The following is a 27,424-nucleotide window of genomic DNA, read 5'->3' on the forward strand; positions in this document are numbered from 1 at the left end:
ATTTCTTGTCTCGTAACAAGCCGCTGTACGCTTTTTGCAGCACTATGTTTGACGTCGTGGATAACAGAAGTCACGTACAGCTCAATAATGCAGAATTTATGTTAATGTGTACTTTTTCTTTTACAATTCCACGAAGACAGAAATGCGACCAAGCATATATCTGTATTCGCTATGAAAATTTTGGCATGGAAGCGTAGAATCAGTAGGTTAAAAGGAATAAGAAAATAAGTTAACAAAACTAAGAAACTTTACATCATCCGCCCAATGCACACAGGTAGTGAACACAAGGACAAGTCGCGTGAAGGACTGACGTTGGCGTTCTAAAACATCAGTCACAATTACCAGAGAATACAAAAGCATTTTTAGAATCCAACAATAACCACCGAGCAACATCTGATAAAGAAGGTTTGTGCCCTTACTCGAAATGGAGCCACTCGATCGTTTTAACGTTTGCCTCAAGTCGGTGGCTTGGCATGTTCTTACTGATGCTTACTTTTAATTGGCGACAAAAGCCGGATATCATTTGCCAAGAGCAAAGAGCGCCTGTGTTGATTTTGTGACTAAGGAAGCGCGTCCCGGGCAGATGACGCTCGGGACGGCGGTGTTAGATACGGAACCGTTGCCTGAGCCTACTTCGAGTTCACCAGACCACATCGAATCGCGCCACAGCTAATTATGAAGCGTAGAAGCACGGATACCACATTCCCGAGGCGCGGCACGTGCAAACAACTTGGCGGCCCCCACCTCGTGTGCCGCAGGTGCAGCTATTCACTGCTTGACTCTTCCCGAAAGTGAAGCGAGAGCCTGGCACTGTTCCAGGTAACTTGGGTCCAAGAGGCAAGACGGGTGTCATGCACCATGAAACCCTGGCAGCGTCGCCTCCATCCGCCTATTGTGACGGCGCATTGCAAGTCAGCAAGGCAAGACCGCAGGGAGAAGTAAGCCCTCGGACACTTGGGGACCAAGCAGCGACCCTCTCCGCCGGGTGTGACACCATCGCACGGGCGCCTACCATTGGCCGAAAATGACGACAGCTGAGCGGGCTCGCCGATTGGCCGAAAATGGTGTCACCTGAGCGGGTTCTCCCATTGGCCGAACGTGACGTGTCTTCGAGACACCGAAGGGCTTAAAAGACACAGACCGGAAGCAGCAAGAGAGCATTCCTTCATTCATCTCTTTCGAGCTTCTTGCCACGAGCCGCAGCGTCCGAGTTGCTGCCGGCCCGTAATGACTTTAAGACTGTTAATTAACTCTCACTGTAAATAATGTAAATAAACCTCCAAGTTTTCATCCCAACGTCCTCCTCAACTCGTACAGCGGCACTTGTAGCCCGAGTGCGACGTCATCGAGTTCGCGTTACACTCTTGCATTCGGGTCGTTGCGGGAGAGGAACTGGTTCTCGAAACTTGCTTGGTGACACACTCCTCGGAGAGTGTTTAGAATGCAGAGACAGACGCTGCCATGGGTGTTACGCCGGCCCCTGCTGTCGCGTTCCAGAAGTGAAACTAACGAAGGCAGCTTCTTCTTGCGAGTCTCCTCAAGGATTCCAAATGTGCCCGAGTCTTTTTCTGTTTATTATTTCTGCCAAAACGGTTTTCCACGAGCCCCCAGAAATCCTTAATCGCCCTATCCTATAAATCAATAAACTACAGGTTTTCCCGCTCAGTTTAATCCAAACGCCATTGAAAATAATCCAGGTGCCAGCCAATTTAATCTGAGCGCCAGCATTTTTAATCCCAGTGCCAATAATTTAATCCAGGCGCCACCACATTTAATCCCAGCGCCATCCGAATTAATCCGCGTGCCAACTCATTTAATCCTTGCGCCAGCCATTTTAATCCAAGTGCCACGCATTTTAATCTCAAAGCCAGTCAATTTAATCGTGTTGTAAATTGATTGAGAAACGAATAATTCTTGCAGAAGAGCTCGTAACAGGCGTCATGAATGCCGTATATTCACCGATGTGATCATTATATTGGCGTCAGCACTATAGCAGCACAGTTTCCACGCTACCGGTGTTGTCATGGTTTCTTCAGGAACACTTCCGTGTGTTAGACCGCTCGCTCATTTCCGAGTGACAAGAGACTCACATAAGTGAGGCAGAATCGGAACGGATATTACGCGACTTGGGTTGCGATCATGACATGCGATTTCCTTCCCTATCGTCTTGCATATCGATCGACATTGTTCGCAAGGGTAAAAACTTGCTCACCATTACTCAGGCACTTGGCATAATCACTAAGCGATTCAATATAGCTCACTAAACTTGTATTTTGCATGCACTCTTATGCTTCCGTCACGCATACCAAATGAAATGGTTCCGGGAATGTAATAGCTTATCCTTGAGTGATATTATTAGCTCACTTGTGAATCGCTCGACGCCACCGCCGTCGCACCTCTCCTAACCTGCCTACTAAAATATCAAAGGAAATCGCTTTCAAAGCTCAAAAACATGCTCCTTATCAATGACTCAAGTGACGTGATCACTAGTGACTGGCGTGACGTCACCACGCGTGCGAAAGCGGGGTCCTCCGTTCAAGGATCAAAATAAGCCACCAAGGAAAAACAACAAACTGTCTGATGTCGACCGATCAAGAATCGTCGATGCCTCAAGGCGCGGCAGAGATTTGAGACAACTCGCCGAGAGGCTGGGCATAAATCTAAAAACTGTAAGGTCGATTGCAGCGACAGACCGTGAAGTGTCTCTGAAAACGGGGGGCTCCAGCAGAAAGTTTTGTGCCGAAGTTGTCGCCGTCGTAACAAGAACTGTCGACGAGAACCCAGCGTTCACGCTGAAACAGATAAAGCGAACCGTTGAAAAAGAAATACCTGGCCCCACAATCACCACTATTTCTGTTGACCGCCTCCTCGACGCACACACATACTCCATCAAATTAGCGACCCAGAGGCCGGTGGACCGCAACTGCTGCGCCGTGAAGAAGAAGCGCAAAGAGTATGCGCAATGGTAACAAACCAATGGGCCCCGAGTTTGCCGCTTTTACGTCGATGAAACGAATTACAATATATGGTGTTCAAGAAAATTCGGCCGCGCAAAAAAGGGCACGAGAGCGCTCCAGACGACGACTTAGACGAAAGGCGCGAACATCAACATCATCGGCTGCATGTCGGCAAACGGTGTGCTGCACTGGCGAATTGAGGAAAGAGTCCATTGGATCGTATTCAATGACTTTCTCGCCGACGTTTCCGCCCAGGTTGACTCTGAGGAGCCGGATACAGAGGCCGTCTTCATGTTCGACAACGCTCCCGCTCAGAATCGCGCAGAACAGGCAAATCTGGTCAGCTCGAACCATTCCATCAAGCGCATGCCGCCATACAGCCCTTTTTTTAATCCCGTTGAGGAAGTTTTCTCCAAGTTTAAATGTCAAGTTAAACAGTACCTCAGTGAGCGGCGCGACGCAGTGCTGGTGACTCCACAAGGAGTCACACAAAAGGAACACAGGCGTTCGTTGCTTGTAAATACTGCACAACACACAATAGCACTTGTTCAACGCGTGGATTGCGCTGCATTTGATAGGCACAACTTTTCTTTTGTTCAGGATGCGATTAGAGAGGGGGACAGGTAGTTGTTCTCGGTTTGTTTCTATAATCCCATTCAGGAAGTGCCCTGGTATCTTGTGAAATTAAATACCGCATCGAATAAATTACATACTTTCGTTCAAAATGTCTCAGCGTATCTTTGTACATCTCGTGCCGAGTGAGATGTCTCATAAAATACATGACGGCGCTGTTTTTTCGGTTGCACTTCTTGCAGTCCATCCTCGAGCTTTAGTAGAAAAGAATGCGCACTCAATCCCACACATCCGAGATTCAGCTATTCGTCAATTTTCCACTTATATTTGATTAACGCAAGGCCACCATCAAAGTTTAAGCCTATACAAGGATATTTTCTTTCGAGGTCGGTAACATGACAATGTTTCTGGCAATATTAGAACCACCGCTCCATAATGAACAGTTCATTTGTAAGAAAAAGGTGTGACTCAATTAGCATATTTCGCCTTTTAAAAATATTTTTGTATTATTGCAGCCCTTAATGAAGAGTGCGTGCTAAATAGTCTTCATGGTGACGTCATGTGAGCCACCATCATAACACGGTTTGCGCGTGTCAATGCGTCTCTTCTCTAACACGATATCTTGAGCGAGTTCCTCGTAACAGCGCATTGTAAGTCACTAGTGATCACGTCATGTAAATGAGCGATAGTAAGCAGTTACCTACCCTTACAAAAACCATTTCTTTTGATATACGTACCGGCAGGTAAGGGGAGTTGACGCTCCCGTGCGAATGTAGTGACGTCACGTGAGTCACTAGTGATCACCTCCTTCTACTTTGTGATAATGAGCAGGTTGTTGCTCTTCAAAAGTAATTTCGTTCGATATGCATGTCGGCAGGTTAGGAGAGTGCATGCTTGGGTGAGAACCGTGGTGACGTCACGTGAGTCACTAGTGATCACCTCATTCGACGTTGTGACAATGACCAGGTTGTTGCTCTTCGAAAGTAATTTCGTTTGATATGCATGTCGCCAGGTTACGAGAGTGCATGGTTGGGTGAGAACCATGATGACGTCATGGGAGTCACTAGTGATCACGTCATTAGCTGGGTGATATTGAGCCGGTTATTAACCTTTATAAGCCACTTCGTTTGATATGCATGCCGGTAGATTAGGAGAGTGCATGCGTGAGAAGCCTGGTGACGTCACGCTAGTCACTAGTGATCACGTCACTTGAGTCATTGATAGGGAGCATGTTTTTGAGCTTTGAAAGCGATTTCCTTTGATATGTTAGTAGGCAGGTTAGGAGAGGTGCGACGGCGGTGGCGTCGAGCCAGTCACAAGTGAGCTAATCATGTCGCTCAAGGATAAGCTGTTATATTCTTAGAAGCATTTCATTTGGTATGCATGACGGAAGCATAAGAGTGCACGCAAAATACAAGACTAGTGAGCTATATTGAATCTCTTAGTAATTATGCCAAGTGCCTAAGTAATGGTGAGCAAGTTTTTACCCTTGCGAACAATGTCGATCGAAATGTAAGACGATAGGGTTGGAAATCGCATGTCATGATCGCAACCCAAGTCGCGTAATATCCGTCACGATTCTGCCTCACCAATGTGAGCCTCTTGTCACTCGGAAATGCGACTTGAAAAGGAGGAAATGAGCGAGCGGTATAGCACACGTAAGTGTTTCTGAAGCAACCATAACAACACCGGTAGCGTGGAAACTGTGCTCATATAGTGCTGACGCCAATATAGTTATCACATCAATGAATATACGGCATTCATGAAGCCTGTTACGAGCTCTTCTGCAATAATTATTCGTTTCTCAATTAATTTCCAACAAGATTAAAGTGACTGGCATTGGGATTAAAATGTGTGGCACTTGGATTAAAATGGTTGGCGCAAGGATTAAATGAGTTGGCACGCGGATTAATTCGGATGGCGCTGGGATTAAATGTGGTGGCGCCTGGATTAAATTAATGGCGCGGGGATTAAAAATGCTGGCGCTCAGATTAAATTGGCTGGCACCTGGATTATTTTCAATGGCGTTTGGATTAAACTGAGCGGGAAATCCTGTAGTTTTTCAGCGTGTACAGCCCTTCTATGGGACTTCGCACATTGTATTGGCAATTTCCGTGTTTGTTACTCTGCTTTTACCGTGTCACGGGTCATCCTTTGCCCTCATTTTGGGGAACCACGTGTTCCTTGCGCACGTGGCAGCTGCGAGGAACTCGTGTACAGACGTCTAGTTATCCAAACGACTGGTGCAAGCAAACGCATCACAGTGAAAGTGCGTCACTGGTCCCGAAGCGTGTGCGGTAAGAAAGCCCGCAATTGGCCAGGGACGCGCCACGATCTTCGTAGAAACTCCTAGACCCGACACGCCAGCGGGCTAGTCGATTCGGAATAACGACTAAAACATGCGACCAGATCAGGACAGCGTTCGGTCCTTGTGTGTGCGCGCTTGCCTGCGCGAGCGCGTCGAGTCAAGCTTCACGTAAAACCGGCTCTTTGGAATTCCAGTGGGCCTTGATGAGTGGGAATGCTCTCGATATGTAGTTGAGCAACAATAATTCGAACCCAGCAGGCAATAAAGCAAAAAAATAAGGCATCGCGCAAATTAGCTACTCTCTCTTCTTTCAAGTAGAATTGCCAAAATATTTGAATACAACCATTACAAAGGCAAGTACTCTATTCTAGATAAAGAATAAAAAATGATAGCGGGAGAACAGGCAAGCTGCCGCCGGTGAGAGCTGAATACATACGGACCGAGCTAATCATATTATTCTTTATCGAGAATAATGACCTAATCGTGTTTTAATATTAAGAAAGTTATTAAGAATATTGAGTTGCGGACATTGCGGGACCTACAAGCACGTGCGCACTATCGCGCCCTTCAGCGAGACACTTTCCGAGCCTTTCGCGCCGCTTCTCGCCGTCGCGGCGACGGCCGCCTGTTTCGGGGCGACGCGCGGCAGCGCACAGCCCGCGATCGCGTCCGACCGCGGCACGCCGGCGAGAAACGGGCGTGAAAGGCCCGCCAGCGCGAGAGGCCGCGCTTCGTCGAAGGGCGCGAGAATGAGCGCGCGCTCGCAGAAAAGCCGGTGTCGTCGGCGTCGTGAGCGATAAATCCCAGCAGGCACTTCATGAATAAAAAACAACTTGCAAGATAAAAGCTTGCCTCTTCCTGAGGTGTTCCAGTTTGAATTATACACTGCGGTTGTCGCCGCAATGTAAAGATCTGAGTGCAATATAAAGTAATGGTTGACTTCTAGTTACCCAACTTCCAAGTAACGCATGTAAGTGAAACTTGTTATTAATGATTAATTCGATCAATTATTCGTTAAGTAAGCACATATTTAAAATGAACAAATTAGAAAATCAATCATTTGTATACTTCAGTTATTATATATTTTTGATTTATTTATTAGAACTAAGCGTACTCTTGGTTTGCATTACTCATATAACCTAAATAGTTGAGTAATTACGCAAATAATTATTATTTTCTTTACATTTCAATATAATGAACCAAATATTATCATTTCTCTGTTTTAGTAGCGCATCTAAATAATGAATTTCTAAACCTAAATATTGCACAAATTTCACATTTATGAATAATTACTTTTGCTATCTCCAATAGAGTGTTGATCCTGGGACTTGCAGCAGCTAAGTAGTTGGTCTCTTTACAGAAAGTCCACGTATTCTTTGAGTGACGTCTGCATACGAAGGAGTAGGTTTTCATTGATATGTCGTTTAGTGTGACACGTAATTGCAAGAAATGCATTTCTACAGTCGTTGATTTTGTGCAGCCTAACCATGTACAAGCAACAACTGTGACTTCCATGGCTAACTACTGTATGACACTTGAATTCATAATGCCAAATTTCATGTCGCCAGTTGGCTCGCTCTCCTTTTCAACGTGCCCCTCTCGCCATACTTGGAGCATACGAGGGCTTTGAATAAAGACAAAAGCTACGCACGAACATCCACAGCGGCGAAACGTACGAGCCGTCGTCGGGTTAACACGGCGGCTTCCGCACACAGGGTGGCCTCTGGAAACGGAGAACCACTGCGCCGCCACGGACGACGTCCGAAAGAATCGCCATGTTTGCTGACGCAACGCTTTTCGGGCCGCTATTTGGGCTCCCGCTAAATCGGTGAAATAGCGTTCCCAAACGCAAAGCGTTTAATCCCAAGCGCAAAGCGTTTAATAGCGTTCCCAAACGCAAAACCCAAACGCAGTTTGCGTCTCGCGCATGCGCAGTGGCTTCTTTGGGGCCCTTATTCTAAAGCTCTCTAATATCCAAGCATGCTTTAAGGTAATTGCCACCTTGCACATTCTTCCTGATTCACTCTCCCTGCCAAAAATCGTCGTTTCCTGTAGTAGCCGGCCATCGGCGCGAGCTTTAGCTGCTCGCCCGACGAGGAACTGGATTTTCTTTGGCGAGGCATGTGCTGGCGCTCGTGCTGCTGGTGCCAAGTTAATCCCTGGTTCACGTGGGCTCTGTTCATTTCGACGAGCAGTCTGTACAAGCCTGAGCAGTGAAAAGATACCTTGCTGACTAATGCAATTAGTTGCAATGAATTGAATAAGGCGTGATATACATTAAATATTTATTGGAGCATGATATAACGCAATATTCGGCTATGTAGTACTTAAATTGTTAATTTTGAGCAGATGCGTGTTTTGGATGTTGTGCTCAAGGATTTTGTGTACTCTGGGAAGAAAACTGTTTTAGTGTTCTGGTGAAGCAGCGGACTGGCCAGGAAAATGGGGACACACACAAGAATACATGACACTCGCCGTGTTTGTAACACTCGCTTTGCACTGGTCAGTGTGCCGCTTCACCAACACGGTATGGTTATTAATCACCAACTCGCCCAACATTCCATATTACTGCGTTAGCCTTATAATAATGCAGTTCTCTTCGTGCCATGCAGTGATGTTATGTGACAAGAAATAGGCAGTACAAGTTACAGGCATCTGCGAATCACCGTATATTAAAGGCGTGTAGTTTCCCAAAAACATCTTAATTTGTGATTTGCCTGAACCTAAGGCTGAGAGGTTATAAGGATCTATAAGCTAGGCCACGTCGCTAAAGATGGGAAGAGGGTCTTCCTCGTTAGTATAGTGCCATGCTTATTGGTGCCTAATGCATGTGTTCTTTCTGTGCTCGCAGTGCTGACGACATTCCCTGGGATCCATCAAAAAGCACGCAAATTTGCAGCGCCCATTTTGTTGGCAACTGCAAGAGTTACCTAAGTCAGCATCCATCATACATCCCTACCATCTTCCCACTTGTATACAGAAAGAAAGCATCAGATCGAGAGAGGGAGAATAGGTATGACTGGCAGTGCGCAAGTATCGTAACTTGTTGTGGTAACACTCCTGTATAATAATATATGGACACAAACACAGGAACGTTACCTTTGCAAACCAATTATTAGGGGTAATTCCCACAACAAACAGGCACACATACGGTCTCATTTCTATGCAATGCAGATGGGAGCTGCGTCTAACAGGGCAACGGCAATCACAGCAGTCTTCTCAGCAGTCAGCACCACCGGGATATGTGTTTTCGTACTGCAGTGGCACAGCTCTTGAGCAGCAGCAAGACACATGTGAAACAGACTCCAGAACATGCCTTTCTGAAATGACGGAACCGTCAACAAGCAGCCCAATGGACCTGCGGTCATCGAGTAGTATGACAACAGAAGTTTCTGCTGCCAGAGTGACTTATGTTGTAATTAAAATAAAAGCGGCTAAATTTCTGAACTTGGTGCATACCTCTAACTCGACGTCGTATACGATCTTGTCGGACACCTGTGACACGCACTTGGCTTTCACTGTCACGTCACCGTCCACAATTTGTTCAATGCCGTACACGTGCGGAAACAGATGCTCCCCTTTCGTGAAGTTGCCGCCACACACACAAAAAAAAAATTTTTTTTGAAAAAAGCTGTCGGCGTAGGCAACCTTCTTGAAACCGCACTGCAATCTTTGCATCGCTGTTGCGCAAGCAGGCCATCTGCCGCCGTCGGAGCGCTGTGAGCACGAGCAGCGCAGAAAAGCGCGGACGAAACAATGCAAACAAAGCGGAGACCACGGCGCGACCGCGACGATTCCACATCGGGGGCGCTGTCAGGAGGCAGTGGCGCCGTCTGGCTATGGTTTTCTCGCGTACAAAGAACGCTCGACGCCTGCCCACCGCCGAATGCTTTTATGCGAAGCATATTAACGTAGGTTTCGGGCCTTCGCGCGACGCCTGGCGGTGGCCACCATTGACCCTGAAGTGGGGTCACGTGACATGACGTCACGTGATGACGTCACACAGGCTGCAGATGGGGCCTCATATCGCGCCGTCGGTCGCCTCCCGGCGGTGGCCACCACTGACCTTCAAGTGACCTTCAAGTAGGTCACGTGACATGACGTCACACCAGCTGCAGATGGGGCCTCATATCGCGCCGTCGGACGTCGCCCGGCGGAGGCCTCCACGCTTCGGTTCGCGCCGGCGACGCCACCATCGCTGCATCATGTGATATGTGACGTCACGCCAGGGATGAAGCGGCGCGCGCCCGCCGTCGCGTCAGTCTCTGCGCCCGCAACCGCGCCAGCGTCTTTGCGCCGGGCGTGTATGCGGTCAAGATGCCTCCAAACGCTAAGGATACGCTAAGGTTAAGCCCAGTGGATGCTTCGCATCCACTGGGCTTAACCTTGATAAGCCTCCAATTTTTCCTGGACCGAGCGAGCGCCAAGTCCTCGTGCGTGTAGCGAGTATGTTCACCGCGGCCACGTGGCTATCAACTGCACAAAGAAGAGGAAACGCTTTTCCTTCTAAATAAGCTCTTCAAATTTCGCGTGTTGTTTGCATCGGCCTTTCAGTTGCAGAAGTAAACCAGCATAGACCAAGGTTTGGCTCCACTCTGTGCTGCAATTTCACAAAGCCGCGTCACAGGCCGAGATGCAGATTGACGAGAAAACCCGGCTATTGCTGCAGCAGGTGGCTTGAAACGGGCGCGCAGACGCCGCGGCCCCGAGCCCGCCTCCCTTTCGCTCCCGTTTCCCAGGGACGCCGCCCCGGCGGAGCTATTTTTGGCACGCGGCGAGGACACGCACAACCGTCGAGGCAGACTGCAGTGGGCATGCTTGCCGGGCCGAAATGCGCCACGGCGTGTGTTGGGTGAAAAATGCGGACGTCGATTTAAAACACAAACCGGTCTTACGCAGTGCGGCAATCGACGAGGCGCATTATTCTCTATTCCCGCAAAACTCGCAGCGCCATTGGCGTTATTGCGAGTAAAACAAACAGTTTTTGCTCCCAAGCTCAGCCGGTAACAAATTCCGATATGGACCGCAGGAAGAAAGAAAATTTAAAAAGGTCAGTACAGGGGACATACACCCCAACTTTAAACACATGGCCTCTTCAGGGTAGATAAGTTATACCAGAGTCCTTCTGGTTATACGGAGGACGCAGATATGACGAGGCCTCGATTCAAGTTTGATTATTGTATATCAGTGAAAAAAGTTTCAGGCGGAAGTTTGCGCAGCGCTCCCTTGGAGGACCCAATCCTAGATTTCTTATCTGTTGCACTATCGAACCGATCGTACTGCGCCAGGACATATCTTGCGGCACCGGACTGTATGCGTTCCAGCGCTCTTTACATAATGGGACGGATCCCACAGAGGGCAGGCGTACTCAAGTAACCGCCTTATATAGGCTTTGTATGCAGCCTCTTTGACCCGACTTTCCACGTGCTTGAGATTTCCTGCGAAGGAAACCGACCGAAGCTCCGGCCTCCCGCACAATGCTGTCAATATTCTCACCACCATGATCCGTCCTAAGGTAAAGTCACTCCGAGGTACTTTTTAGGAAGATTCATCGCGAACAACTTGATTATCTAGATAGTAGCGACACCGCAGCTTATGAACTTTTCTGATGAAGCTGACATGTACGTATTTATTAATGTTCAAATCCATACCGTTTAAACTACAACACTTCGATACGATGGGGATCTTCCTGCAACTGTACGCAATCCGCCCCACTGGCCACATTACAATACAATGCACAATCATCAGCAAACAGACGTACAGGTGACTTGATTTCATTAGGATACCATTAATAAAAATAAGGGACAGAAGGAGTCAGCGAACGGATCCCTGTGCAACCGCAGATGTCGTATCAACGCACGGAGAACGTTTGCCATTTAGAACAACTTGCCGTTCCCGTGATGTTAAACAATCCAGTATTCATATTTAACGGAGTTATCAATATTAATCTCCACAAGTTTCCGTAATAGTGACTGACGGCAGACAGTATCGAAAGCCTTCCGAAAATCTAAAAATAAATAATAAATCTGTCCTCTACAATCGAGACTGGAGGCTATAGCGTGATAAAACTCGAGTAGCTGAGTTGTACAAGAAAAACCTTTTCGAAATGTACGCTGTTCATTATTCAGAAATCCCATCGGCGTAATGTGTTTTAATTAAATTAAATTATTTGGTTTTACGTGCCTAAACTACGAGCTGACCATGAGGCACGCCGTAGTGGTGGACTCCTGAAACTTGGACCACCTGGGGTTCTTTAGCGTGCACCTAAGTCACCTAAAGTACTTGGGTGTTTTCGCATTTGGGCCCCATCGAAGTGGCCGGAATTCGATCCCGCGCCATCGTGCAGCACAACACCATAGCCTCTAAGCAACCACGGCGGGTCGTAATGTGTTTAAATAGGACCGTGTAAATAATGTACTCTAAGGTCTTACACAACACTGTGGGGTGAGTGATATAGGTCTATAAAAACTGGTACTACGTACGCTTGCTTCCAGTCGTCAGGTAGCTGGCCATCACTGAAAGGCCTGTTGTAAATTACAAAAAAAAAAAGTATTCAGCTACCTCATGAAAGCAGTTTTTCAATATTCTAAGATATATTACATCCGGTAGTGTAGCTTTACATTCATCGACGTTGTCAAGAAGCTTTATTATACCTTCCATGGAAATCGCCACAGGCTCCACTGCTGCGTAATTCTCTGACGATCGTTGGAGGGAACTCGAAGCCCTCGCAGTGAATAGCGATTTGAAGAAATCATTCAGTACGGCAGCTTTTTCTACGTCATCTGTAATTATCCTACTGTTATGTGTTAAATCTGGAGGGCCAGAACATTCCGTACTGTACCTCTTAAAGAACTTCATAAGCTTATTATTTTTGAAATCAATGGTTAAGCTTTGAAAATAAGTCTTAACACTCCACTAATGAATTATTATACAATGCCGTCAGATTCCGTAATTTCTTTAGAAATGATAAACGTTTTTCTTTTGCAATGTTCTGACTACGCTCTTGCGTCGATGGATCAGTCGGATTAGATCGCCATTGATCCATGGCTTTCCCTTTCGTTTTGCTTTGTTACTTCGAGCACTAAGGACGTAACTGAATAATACTATACGATTCTCAAAGATAAACCATAGCTCATCGATATCTAGGGAATCAGCTAAACACTCGAACGATAAATAGTGGTCGCCCAACTGCTTTGAAATTCCTGTGTAGTTTGCTTTGTGGTAAATGTACGGGACTCACTAACTTCGGGGGGCGAAGAAGCAATAGCCAATCTAGAAACAACAACGTCATTAAATTATGGTGTTTTACGTGCCAAAACCACTTCCTGATTATGAGGCACGCCGTAGTGGATGACTCCGGAAATTTCGACCACCTCGGGTTCTTTAAAACAACAACGTCATGGTCACTTATACCAGGAATAACACTTACGTTTAACACAGAATGTGGGACACTGCAAAGCAGCAAGTCAAGAAGATTGGGGCCACTTGTTGGCTGAGAAACGTGCTGATAGAAACCAAGAGAATCCGGCAATGTTTTCAACTGACCATGGGCTCCGATATTGGAATTCGATACGCTATGACCTGTCGTCTATGTAACATCGGGAAGGTGAAAATCACGAACTACTAAAATGCACTTACTAAAAATGTTTGTGCAATTTTACGCAACTGGTTTAAAATGTTAGGGTTAGAAGCAGGCGGGCGATAGAAGGCTCCTACAACAAACTTTACGCGGTCGTTTTGACACCAAACAGACTCTGTAGGGTTGTGGTCAACGCGAAGTGGGTGGCTTTGAAGCGATGCCTTTACGAGCACAAAATACCACCGCCAGGCGAAGATCTCTCCATGCGATATGCGCTGAAATCGCTGGGAAAGACTTCGTGGTCAGCTATTGTAGGCTCAAGCCAAGATTCGGTGCAAATAACGATGTCAGCACCTACCCTGTTTATTAAGCCGTCCAGTTCACTGACCTGATTTTTTACACTTGGGAAGTTGCTTAGTAACAATACAAGGTTACGTGCCTGTTGGAACAACGCGATTTTGTCACTTTCGGCTGTATAGCACCATCTCACGTGTTTCATAGGTCCATGTAAACGTTGCGCCATCAATATTCCACTTATGATAGGTAAACTTTACAGAGTGCCACCATTTCCCCTTCTCGCGTGTTCCCAAAGATGCTTTCTTCTTAAACGAACTTGAAGATAGTAATCATTCTTGAGTTATAGGCTGAAGTCTTTTAGTTTATGCGCATGTTTGAAAAGTCCGTTCTTTACATTATAATCACAGAGCCGTAAGATAACTTGTCTTTTACCCGTTTGCTTTTTAATGCCGACTCCATTTACCTTCACGCCAGGCACGTACCCAGGATTTTTTTTCGGGGGGGGGGGGCAACCCAAGGTAAATTTTCTATGCAAATGAGGGGGGGCACCTTTACTAGTACAAATGTGAATAACGCCCACCATAAAAACGCGTAAGCCCACAGAAAAGAAATGAAATAAGGTGTATTTTACAGGTACGCCTGTGCGATACGCCTCTCCTTTACTTGGCAAACAAAGAACCACGCCAAATGGACTTGCGCAGGAAAGAAGCGCAGGAACAACACTGCCAAGAACAAGTAAAGAAGAGAAACTGTAAAATAAAGATTGCTTTAGTAGAATAGAACTTTAAAAACAGTAGTTGGAAACAAAAGCACACGGACCGCGTGGAGTTGTGTTACTCCGCCAGCCAATGACAGAAGCAAAAAAAATCGTCGTCATGCGGTCTTTTCAACATGACGTCGTACTTGACACCTCCGGAGCGTCTGCTGTTCTTCAAAAGTCTTTTCATCGGCGGAAACAATGAGGTGTGCAACAGACATGGACAAAATGTATCGACTCTGAGCATTTTACTATTCAAAAGTCTGCTGTGCAGTTCATGTCACTGATGAACCCGTTTTACTCATGAAACTTCCCTGCCAACTGAAGTGAAACTTCACAACAAATATTTGTAGCGAAGCAAGCATGTTATTTCAGTTCAATAATGAATTAGGCATTCGCCATTCAACTATAATAGGCGAGGAGAAAGGTATAAAATTACACGCTAATAATTTTATTTTTGTAGTTACCGCTTTATTTGGGTAACAGAAGAGGTTTGAAGCACGAATTATTTGCAGCCTCACGGAGGAACAGTGGCTGGCGGCTCTGAGGGCGCGGGCAGGGCCGGTATTTTGTAGCGATGACTTTTCCGATTCTATGCTTTTTCAGGCTTTTCGCGCTTGGCCAGTGGTCAGAGCGACGGTCTACTCACATTATCAACGGGATCAGGCGGCCGTGTGTGGTGGATGATAAGAATAGCATAGAATAAGGCATAAGGCATCCCTACAAAATAGCGGCCCAGGGCTTCATTGCAGACTTAAGAGGAAGCTTTAGCTCGGGTGCTCCTATCTAAATACATGTAAAAGGAGAATTCGTTTTTCTGAGCAACAACTGCACCAAATGTAACGAGGTTTGTTGCATTTAAAAGAAAAACTTAAACTCTAGTGACTGTTGGTTTCGAATTTTCGCTTTATATTGTCAATTTTCATTAAAAACTATCAAAATCGAAAATTTTTAGAAAACGAGACTATCAAGTTTACAACTCTGTCTTTCGGCAACGAAAAATGGTTTCGCAATTCTGTGAATTGCATCTAGTAGTACATTTAAAGCGGACAAAAGTGATATGTTACATATGAATCTCAAAAATTTAGCAATATGGAAATACACCTTTTGAAGAACCCTTGTAAACAACGTAACAAATTCACATAAGATGTAAAACGATATATCGAATTTGTCCGCTCTGAATGGTCTAATCGATGCTGTTTACAGAACCGCGACATTTCTTCTTGACGCAGAGCTATGGATTTGTGGACTTCGTGCTTCTATTTTTTTTCAAACTGTCGAATATTTGAAAATCTTTTTAACAAAATTCAGGCACTAATTCGAAATTCCTTTTCAAGCAGTCACTTGAATTTAACTGTGTCTCTCAAATGCAACAAATTTCATTAAAATCGGTCCAGGGGTTATCTCAGAAAAACTTTTTTGCGTTTTATGTGTACTTAATAGGCCGCCTCAGAGTTGGGTCCGAGCTAAAGCTTCTTCTTAAATTGTACCGCACCATAGCAGCGTTTTTTGAATTATCTCTGGAAGAAATATACAGAAATATATATTTGCAGAACAGTCACAGTTCTTTTCGATCCCTCGTTTACTGCTCTGATAAGTTAAGAGCCACAACCGACCCTTACGGTTATTTGGGAAGTTACGTAACGATGCGTGGCCGCCAGTCGCGTACAACCGCGTATGGCACAGGAAGCTGCGACTCTGCACGTACTGCGCCCACCGCCGAAGGTTGGAAAAACACCTGCACAAGCACAGCAGAGAAGTGGCAACGTCAAGCGGCTCGAATGATAACTGTAGAAGCGTCATTCAGAACACACGGAATTGTCCTCCACTTCCGGCGGCGTTTTCTCTACTCCCTTTTTAAATAAAAAGATGCTGATCCATGAATATTTTCATAAACAACGGTTGCATTTGTTAATTTTTGCTTTTCCTTCCTGTTTGGCTGTTGCCTTAATTGGCTATCTCCCTTAGTGCATCACTTAATTTCTCAAGTCCTTGCGACTCTTGTTTTCAGTTGGCAATTTTGCACGAAAAGAGCTGTAGAATTAGGGAAAAACCAGACGAGTTAACAGGTGACAGTCATATTAATTTGCCCATAAGTTTCAAGATTATTACAGGGCTTGATGATGAATGCTATCCCGCATTATTTTATTTTGCACCTTATCTAACCCATATCACGGGTATATGGTTCCAAGAATCTGTCAGCGTCGCGGCGAGCCGTCACTCGAGGAAATATTGACACAAAAAGAAAAGTTAAACGCAATTGGCGTTTTCTCTGGCCGCAACTCGTTCCACGCGCATACAGACCAGCTGACCACGAACTGAATCCCTTTGCTGGTCCCTGGATCAGTCTACACGAAGAAGGTTGAACTTACGAAGCAACAACGATGGGCGTGACCGTTGAATAGACGGTGACAACTGAATGCATCTCGAGTTAATCGCGCAGGCACCGAATTGATGAGGAAACTGGCCATCACATCCCAGGAGACGCCGATAACTACCGCCATCCAAAAGGAGTGAAAAAAGCCGCAAAATGTTGACCGCCAAATAACTGTCAAGTCGCAACATTGATTTGGCGGCGCCTTAGGAATGTGTGTGAGAAATGGTGGCGTGAGCGGGGAGGGGGGGGGGGGGTATGCGTCTGAATTTCGGGAGGGGCCCGGGCCCCCCCAGGCCCCCCCCTTGGGTACGTGCCTGCTTCACGCCCATCTTACTCGCGAACACGTCGTCGATCACCTGCTTTCTTAGAGACGCTTCATCTGTTTCCTTCAGTCCATAGATACCTAGACTATATCGCCGGCTGCGATTTTGCATGTCGTAAGAGTCCAATGCTGCAAAATGGCGCATCGTTTGGGGTTCTGCCGAGAACGAGACCTAAGATGGCCGCTGTCCGCTTGGCTGTCTACTTTGCCGTCTACAGCGACTATTGGAACCTGTGTCGTGGTACTCCGGGCGTGGATCCGGAGCCGAAAGCCTGCCCCATCACGATTCGGGCTCCCTATGAGTGAGGGTCTGTGCGCAGCGTCAGTTGCACGTAGAAAAACGACTGGGCAACGTGGGCAGAATCCGATGGCTGCGCAGTCATGGCGCTTCCACAAAGGTGTCGTACCCATCACGACACGGAACGAAATAATTTACCGACATTGTGTAGCGGTAACGCGATGCCCACGAGAAAAAAAGAAGTGTCCACGCGTTCTGCTGGTCGCGCCGGCCAGCGATCGAGGCCATGGGGCGAACCGGCGTGTCACGACCGGATGCGGCGGCGAAACACGTGTCAGGGCAATTCGGAACATCTTTCACATTCGTTCATTTTTGACACTTGTCGGGTACTATTAGCGTTACATTCCGAATTATTCGGAAATGGCAAGTCCTTTAACGGACACACTCGGAAAGGGAGCGCCGAGTAGCGTGCACTGCGACCGAGAGAACGCTTTCCACCGAAGTTTGAAAAGTTATTACTTTCTGGCCCTGTGGTTCGTGCGCCAGGCCATGCGTATTCAGTGCGACACAAGCGACAGGGGAATCGGCGTGGTACTCAGTCTGGCCGGCAATGACAATGAGGAACATTTTATTCTCTATGCCAGCCGTAAACTAACTGTAAGAGAGGAAGCCTACAGCGCTTCATAGAAGGAGTGTGCCTGTTTGGTTTGGCCAGCCCCGAAGTGTTCGTGTTACTTGTACGGAGCGGGATTCATCTTCGAAACCGACTACTGCCCTCTGATGTGGCCTAATTAAATGTCACACAAAAATGGCCACTTGCTCCGATGGAGCCCCACTCTCAAACCGGACTTCTCCGTTAGATATAAGAAAGGAAAGTTGTAAAGCAATGCAGATGGCTTGAGCAGGCTAATTTGAAACTCATTATGCGTGTAGGAACCCAACAAAATTTTTTTCGTTGTTTTTTATTAAGCGAAGACGATCAGCTTTTGTTTAGCAGGACACCATATATGATTGCTAACTTTGTCGGCACGAAATTCAGTATTTGTTGTTTCTGCACTCATGTTTTCTTTGAAGCCTGGCGGGTCTAAAGCGAGATCCAAGACAATCTCTACCCAAAGCCGTGTTGTGGGGGTCCCTTGTTGTTACCTGTCGTTGTGAGATATTTTGGGGTGTATGTCAGCATTTCGCAGTTAGTTTCTGCAAGCCAAATCATCCCCCTTGCCACCAGCCATTCTCTTCTTGCCCAGCGGTTATCAGCACTGGGCAGTCGAGATTTTTCGGGCCATGGAGGAGCTGTTACGATCGGCCAGTGGGGGCAGTAGTGACCTTCTAGCCTCTCCTGCACCACTGCGACGAATCGCTCCGTGAAGCTAACAATGCATCCCCTCGGACAAACGAGCGGCGACACCAAGCCGAGACACGTTTGGCGAATAGTGTTGATGGATGATGCACTGCCGTTGTCCTCGACGGTGTGAGCAAGAAGCTATTGGAAAAGGGCGTTCTACGCCGTTTCCCCCCGGCCACTGCTAGCCATCACGGTGGTTTAACAGACGCTCCAGCTAATTGCTGGGTCATCTCAGGAACGAACACGCGCCATTTTGGGTCAAGCGTGACAATTCCTGTCTACGCATTCCCCTCCATTCTGTTTTTCAGTGAACAAAGATGCCGGAGCGATTGCGTGAACCCTCGCCCTCAGTGCAGGTCCTTCAACGACTTCGTCAGGCTTTACCGCCTTTTGTCACAGTCCCCTCTTTCATCACTGAAGGAAAACAAACATCAACCTCAACCCACTCCATCAGCAGGCGCGACCATTGCAGCGCTACGACAGGTCTTCGCAGCCCAGGGGTTGCCGGACGTCATCGTGTCCAACAATGGTCCTGCTTTGCCAGCACAGAGTACCTGGCCTGGCTGACGAAGAACGGAATCCGCCGGATGATGGTTCCGCCGTACCATCCTGCTTCAAACGATGCAGCCGAGCGGGTGGTGCAAACCATCAAAGACAAGCTCACGAAGAGGCAGACTGGGGATTTCCGGACGCAGATTGCCCGGATACTATTTCATTACCGGACCACGCCCCACGATGTCACTTGACCATCCGACCCAGCAGGAGCTCACAGGGGGCACCCCTGTGAACTCACCCACCTCTGTCCCAGCAGGAGCTCACAGAGGTGGGTGAGTTCACAGGGATGCCCCCTGTGAGCTCCTGCTGGGTCGGATGGTCAAGACACCCTTGGACGTCTTGCATCCGGACCTCCGATCCACAGTGCTCCTGAAGCAGCTGAAGCAGAAGCTTGCTGCTGACCAAGGGTGCCGTCCCGGGCCTTTGTCAGAGTCGGGAGCTCCAGTTTTCGCCAGGAGCTTCCGTCCTGGCCCACCCTGGTCCGCCGGACAGGTGGTGTCTCCTGCCAGCGCCTCATCGCTGCTCGTCCGCATGCCAGACAGGGCCACGTGGCATAGACACGCCGACCATGTTAGGCCTCGCCTCGGGACCTGGCCAGCGCCGTCGACTGCCACTTCCGAGTTCCAGCCCGCAGGAGCGACTGGCGGTAGCGCCAGTCGCTTCCAGCGGAGCACCGTCCACCTCGGAGGCGGCAAGCGTTGCCAGTGGTGCGGCGCCCGTTGGGCCGCTGTCAAGTCCGGCGCCACTCACAAGGCCGACCACTGCGGACCCTACGGATGGAGCCAAGCTGTCTCAGGCAGCACCCGGCGTTGCCACACCCGCCCGTCAACACCGGTGCCCAGGCGGAGTACTCGGCGGCGGAGGTCACCGGACCGTTACTCGCCTGGGTAGCAGGCACTGTCGACCCGGCAAGGACGGAGGCAGAGCCTTGTACGTTGAACTTAGAAGTTTTTTGTTGGCGACAAACAAAATGGGGGTAAGGGGGTGTAGCAAGCATGTGACGCCCCCTCGAGCATAATCTTCTTTAGCCCGCCAGGCTAGGTGGCCAGCCAGGCTCAGTTAGGCAACATTGGTCACCGCACCAATAAACACCGGCGAGCACAGCTGCTCGGCAGTCACTCATCGTTCGTCACCACCACGCTCCGGAGCGTCTATTTAACGGTGCCTCGAGCCCTCCCTCGTTCACGAATCCGGGCGGATCGTGACATTCGGAGTTAGGAAGCACGCTTTCATTCGTTTCGAGCAGAAGGAAATACACATACATGAAGAACAGACGTCGCGGTAATCGCGATTCGTTTGGATGTTTTAGCAGACGATCGCACTGAGCCGGCGTAACCCAGTGGGCAGGTTGGATTTGTCGGCGTCGTTCGAAGTCGGTTCGGATCAACGTCGCACTGCCACAACCCACGGTCGTGTCGTTGTCGGCCTGTTATTACAACACCCATCTTTCAGGAACACTGCTGCACGGGTCGTGGGTCCAAAGATCTCGTACGGTCGTTGGTGTCGGCGTATTCGCGTCGGCGGCCATTATAGGCATAACAGCCGGAGGCCTCGCAGCCTCCGATTGGTTGAAATCGGCGCGCGTCGCAGCCTCTGCTTAGTGCACGCCGGCGAAGCATCGCCACGCTTTGCCCTGTTACCGACCGACGCGTTTGACGCTTTGGCGCGCGCCGAAGCCTGCCGACACGTGCAAGTGGTTAGGCCTTTAGGCGCCTGTCCCTGGGGCGCAGCAGGACAAGCCAACACACGAGCGACCACCGGTCCGCTTGGGCACCCACCTCGAGAACTCGTCGGGACCAGGGGACGACCCAGGACGGCCTACGGTCCGCCCTGGTGCCTGCGCTCATTCCTGTGAGCATGCTGATGCGGCCGAGCGGCACTTAGGTTCGCGTGTCCACAATGGACTTTTTGCAAAAATACTGCTGCGCATGCTCGCACACGGCTGCCACGAGCGCCCGCTACACGGTTAGATACGATAAGCAGACAAACAACCAACGCAGCGCACCTTGAGACGCCGGTTTGTGTTGGTTTCGATCGCGGTATTTTCGTGAAAAGGCCGGCTAGTTGCGTATTGTGAACGAATTGCTTCACTAGCAAACGGAGCACGAGTTTATTTCGGTTCCCGTCCACGCCATCGGGCGAAGAAAGCAGCATGGATAAGCGACGGCCGGAGATGTCACCACACCGCACAACTTGCTCGCTCCTCGCAGAGCCGCTTCTCATCGCGCTACTTGCGGCCACTGAATTGTCATATGACAGCGCTGCGGGGTTATTTCGATCTGCAAGCTTCGAGGCGCCCTCAAACGCATCTTGCCGGAAATGCGGAACGCTGAAGATGGACGGGCGGAGCTTGCGAAAGTGCAGTGGTATCGCTCAGCTGTTGCCGCGGACCGGTAATTGTAGTGAATATCATAAAGCAACGTCGAAAGTGCGCCCCGTACGACAATCGAAACTCGCCATCCGATAGCGGTTGGTGTCGCCGACGGGCAGCGACGCCTGGTTTGCTCTTTTCAGCCGACGGTGTACATGTATCCAAATGTATTTTTCATTTAGCCTCTTAATATTCATGCATGCGTTAAAGAGAGAGAGAGAAAAGGATGCATAGAAAGCAGGGAGGTTCACCAGAGGCAGTTCCGGTTGGCCGCCCTGCACGGGGGGAACGGTTGAGGGAAATAAAAAGAGAGTGAAAGGGGGATCGATAGAGAGACGAGCACAAACAAACCGCGTAGGCTACAGAGCGGTAGGGGGCGGCGTTCTTAAAGTCTATCGTGAAGCCTTCTAGACCGCAGGAACTTAATAACGCGAGTAAAGCCTTCAGCGCGCATGTTCTTTGGGAGTACTGAGTTCGGGTGCTGGCATGCGTTAAAGAGCTCGCAGAAGCTTCTTCGTAACCGGCGACACGGACGGCCCACGAGCTGGGCGCATTCACCGGTGGCACACAGTCGAGAGAACGGCGCTTCGTCTGAGACTTTCCCGTATTTGCCGCACGCGAAAGAGGACCGCCGTAATAAGCCAAACAGTTCAGTGAAACTTTGCTGCAGATGGGCCGTATTAGTATAGGATAGACACTGCTAAGCGGAGCATCACGCTCGGGGCACTGACTGTGTCGGCAGCCGCCGATCGCTCGGTAGCTGTCGAAGCAGCAGTAGCCGACGGCGCTTGCAATGAAAACGTCCCGAGTCATAAAGCGTTAATTTTCGTTGGAATTTTAGCGTCCGGATATATTGCGGTGAAACGAACAAAGAGGTGCTCTCTGTACTCTGTCGGCAGCAAAGAGCAAACCTGGAATGGCGCTCGCTGTGCGCGGCCAGTCGGCGAAACCAAGTGTGGACAGGCGGCGACACAGCGTGTGTGGACGACGCGCTCTTTGTGGAAGGACTGCATGTCGCTCGCAGCTGGCACAAGCAGCCTCCGAATGTTCGATATCTGTGACGCAATCTGTAACGGACCTTCAGTGCCTAGCTTCGATGAGGCTGGCGAATAGTGGCAGTTTTAGAAAGCAGCCATGCGCGACCACTGTGAATGGTACGCTCCGAGAAGTTCCACGTCTTGTACAGAGTGACGGGGTCGTCGGTTCTCTTTGCGGCAGTGAGCATGCGCTGTTGCCGCGGCCAGGCAGGTGCCGAGAGAACGAGACTCGCTTTCCAATCGCATACTCTCCATTTATTTATTTATTTATTTATCACAGTACCCACAGCGCCAGTTTGGTAGTACAGTGTAAGGGGGGGGGGGAAGAGAAGTACATATAGCATTGACAAATAAAAGCAGTTAATATAGAATACATCATGAGAAAAAATTACAGTTCACGGCAATTAGACGACGCAAAAAAAATAAAAAAAGAAGATACGCACAGCATAACCTACATGTGCGACGCGAAACAAAACGGTTCTGGTAATGCAAGCACAAAGTTCGAAAAGAAAAATTGCAAGTCACACGGCTGAAGCAAAGGCATCACTTGAAGATAGCGACACAACATCACTAGGCAACCTGTTCCACTCAATGACCTTCTTAGGAAAAAAAGCATCTTAAAAAGCTCCGTTCTACATCCATGCTCTTTTATCCTAAGTGCGTGATCGCGCCTAGCAAAAGTGTACTCCGGTGTCTTTATGTAGCTATGGCGATTGGAGGCCGGTTTTAGACTGATATACATTGTGCAAAAATTTTAATCGGAATGTTTTTCTACGATTTTGAAGTGTATTCCAGCTAATGTTTCTTTTGCCTGGGGTGCTCTAAAATACCGAGTATAATTTTGAACCAGGAAACGGGCTGCTCAGCTTGTACTCTTTCTAGCCCACGGGTCCAGATTGTACAAGCATATTGTAGTATTGGTCTTATGTTGCTATGTTGTTATGGTAAAGCAAGTTCCTAGTTTCTAAAGGAAAGCATTTCGCATTCCTGCGTAGCAAAGCAAGAACTCTACAAGCCTTAGCAATTGTATAGTTAACATGACGGTGCCAGCATAGCTGAGGGGTCAAGTACACCCCAAGATATTTATATTCACACACGGATGCGAGATTTGTCCCGTTAATGATATACGTATATACATGTGGTGGCCTTTGTCTCGTAAAGCACATCTGCACAGTTTTATCAAGATTTATACTCATGATCAATTTATCACACCACTCTGCAACCTTGTCCAAATCCTTCTGTAGTTCATTGTAATCATCGGGACCATTCACACATTCATAACACGATACAAAACGCAGTCGTCCACAAACAATCGGATGAAAGATGATATGCCAACGGTAATGTCATTCGTGTATAACAAAAACAATAGCGGACCCAAAACTGAACCTTGAGCCACCCCCGACGACACATCAACACCATGCGACCGCTTAGCGGCAACAACTACGCGTTGTGTCCTACAATTTCAGTATCCTTTTATGCATTCAGCAACCGTTTTATTTATGTTGTACCACGACAATTTCTCAAGCAGCAAAGAGTGGGGCACTAGGTCAAAAGCCTTCATGAAATCTAAAAAAAAAACGCAATTTACACAACCTCCTTTGTCAAGAGTGGATGCTAGGTCATGCGTTAATTCTGTAAACTGAGTAATAAAAAAACAACTTCGAAATGCGTGTTACTGAGGGATCAATAAGGAAAACAAATTCAAATGAGTCATGAAGTTGCTAAAAGTACATGGTAAAAGATGTTGCAAGGTACACTAGTCAAGGACACCGGTCGATAATTAAACACAGATTTTCGAGATCCTGACTTCGAAATAGGAACAACATTGGCAATTTTCCAGTCTGCAGGCAAAATTCCGCATGTCAAGGACTTAGCAAAGAGCACATAAAGTATTTAGACAACGGGCCCGCACAAGCGGAAAGCAGAAAGTTCGGCAAGTCATCGGGACCGGTGGCACTAGTGGTACTTAAACGCTCAAGTTGTAGCCGAATGCCTCTCCTGTCGAAGACGATGTCATTCATAGGTTCCCCTCCGATAAGCCCGTAGTGAAACATTGAATCAGTATTAGGTGCGCGTACAGAAAAAACAGAACTGAAGAGTGAGTTAAACATTCTGCCTTATCTAGACTATCATCAACAAAAGACCAATTGTGTTCGAGCACAGGAATTGACACTTGGTCTTTTGTATTCTTCTTAATAAACTGCCAGAATTCTCTAGGGTTACTTTTTAACGTAGAATGAAAAGAAGCATAAAAAATACCTTTCGCGTGTGATATTGCGGAATTTGTCTCATTTGAAGCTTTTCTGGGCTGTCGGTTTCTTCCTGTACGCCTTGTATGCCCCTACCTGTGCGCAGAGCCACGGCCGGACTCGAGCGGCAGCGGCGCGCGTTCTTGTTACGGCCCGAGCATTCGCCCGGCGAGCAAGGGAAAAATTTCTCAGTGCCTCGCGCCACTGCTCGCCGCGTGAGGGCGCGGCGACGCTACCCCTCCGAAAGTCACTGACCCCTCTCTTCCCTGCGCGCTGCCCCGTAGCGCTGGTAGCACGTTGAATCACGGCTGGACTACAGGCAGCAGCGTGCGCTTTTTAGAGCGCAGCTCTTTGGCGTCCGTTCCTGGGTTTCGCGTCGTCGTCGTCGTCGGCCTCGTAACCAGCTCCGCCCCCCTTTCATCCCCCCAGCGCTAGCAGCGACCGACTGATACCGCTGGATGCCGCTGACGCCGCTAGAGAGTCAAGATAACGTGACTGCATAGAACACCGTCGCCGCCATGCAGAAAGAGGAGGAAAGGGTCCCCCCCCCCTGTTCTTGTGTGGCGGATAGGGTGCTCTTCAGTTGCCGACGCGCCGGTTATTCGTTGTCCCTGAAACCAACTCCGCAGCTGGGGTTGACTCACTATCGGCGTCAGCGGCATCAGTCAGTCGCTGCTATCTCTTCCCTCCTCCCTTTATCGTGTTGTCCGCTTGCTGCGCGCGCTTCTGCCCCCATCGTTTGCCGCTGGGTGTACACGCCGCCCCCCTCCCCCCTCTTCCTGCGAGTCTCCGGTTGTCAAAGCGCCGGCTCGAACTTAATTCCTTTCTTCGCTCCTCCTCCAATGCAACCCCTGTGCGGTGGCAATCAGAGGCCAGATCGGTGGCGGCGGATCTGTATATGTGCACCGCCCGAGCCGAAATTGCCGCTGCCGTTCGCCCTGTGCGGTGGCAATCAGAGAGCCAGATCGGTGGCGGCTTGACATAAAGACAAACAGCAATTTCCTAACACTTATGCGGGAGAACATCCCGTTCCTCTCGCTCGTAACGCGTCCCACGGCTGTGACAACCTCGCGAGGCACTTGTATAGATCTCGTCTTTGAGAATCAAGCATTGGTGTACCAAGTCGAACATATATCAGTCTATTTCTCCGACCACAAAGCTTCCTTCATGACTGTCAAGAACTGTTAGTGGAGTCTTTGTTAAAGGAATACGTGTGAAAAAAAAATTCTGTGATAGCGCATACATGTGTTGCTCGATTTCTTTGCCTCAATCTATCGAAAAGGTGAAACAGCTTATTTGCTGCGCTCAAACTTCGCATTAGGAAGTAACGTAATCGTCGGTAATTTTTTTCTTGAATTTGCGACTTTTGGGGCACTCCGGCGTCGATAATTTATTCGTCACGGACTTCGTGCACTTTGACCTTTCTCTTACCAGCCAGCGAATCGTCGGAGAAAAAAAACCTGCGGCTCCGCGGACGTCATGGTGCCCTTGCCTGTATGTGAGTGCTCTTTGTCCCGCATACCGTGAATCGTACATCGCACCATGGTGTACTGTGGTGTTCCGTTTCGCAAATCACGGTCCGGGAAGAGTCCCGGTGTTTCTTTCATCAGTTTCCTAGTGATGCAGAACTTTGCGCTAAGTGGCTGAAGAACATTTCGAGAAAAAATCTCGTCATCAATGGCAAGTCTGCATCGATTGTAGTATGCAGCAAGCACTTTCGTGACAGTGATTATGCTCCCGGATGTCGCATCAAAAAACTCCTCCCAGGGGCTGTTCCGACCGTTTTTGAAGCGTACCCCTCTTATCTGGCACCTTGCTCTAAGAAAGCTCGGAAAGATCCCACAGACCGGGCTCTCTTCGTTTTCAAGGAGGCAAGCTCTTCAATTCACTTCATGACAGCGATGAAGAAATGGTTTGACATTCACGATACATCTTACAAAGGAAGTGGACAAAAGGTGCCGATTTCTGAAGAAGATTACGTTCGTTTGCTGTGCCTTGAAGGCGAATTTCCCAGCTACATAAAGAACATCCAGAACGTTTCACTTGCCACGGGAAAGGATGCCTTCACGAGTGAAACATTCCAAGCCCTACTATTCACGTCAAAGTCAACTGTGGAGACAGTGCGCTACCTGCTAAGGAGAGGTGTGAACTACGTGCTCACAAAAAAATTGAACAGTGAACCCATTGAAGCACTTTTCGGCAGGCTAAGATCGATGTGTGGTGGCAACGATATGCTGGACGCAAGAGCTGTTACGGCTGCACTGGATCATATCGTGAAAGAAAAAGTCTTACGTCCAAAAGACGTCAAGGTACTTGAAGTTGGCGTTCAGGAACTGGCTGCAACACTGTCGCCAGCTCTGTTAGAAGACCTCAAAAACGTGACAGAGGATTCTGCTGCTCCGACGCCCTCCGCAACATGCTCGGGCCTCGCATATGTAGGCGGTTATATTGCAAAGCTA

At 48.4% G+C, this 27,424-nt stretch overlaps 1 protein-coding gene across 4 annotated transcripts in view; it reads right to left on the minus strand.

The window, feature by feature from the left end:
• Plc21C (Phospholipase C at 21C) overlaps nt 1-27,424 on the minus strand; it is a 571,303-nt gene that overhangs the window by 408,770 nt on the left and 135,109 nt on the right. The gene's annotated exons all lie outside the window — the stretch shown is intronic.

This window comes from Dermacentor variabilis, chromosome 7 (genome assembly GCF_050947875.1).
Source record: "Dermacentor variabilis isolate Ectoservices chromosome 7, ASM5094787v1, whole genome shotgun sequence".
In the NCBI taxonomy this organism is placed as follows: Eukaryota; Metazoa; Arthropoda; class Arachnida; order Ixodida; family Ixodidae; genus Dermacentor; species Dermacentor variabilis.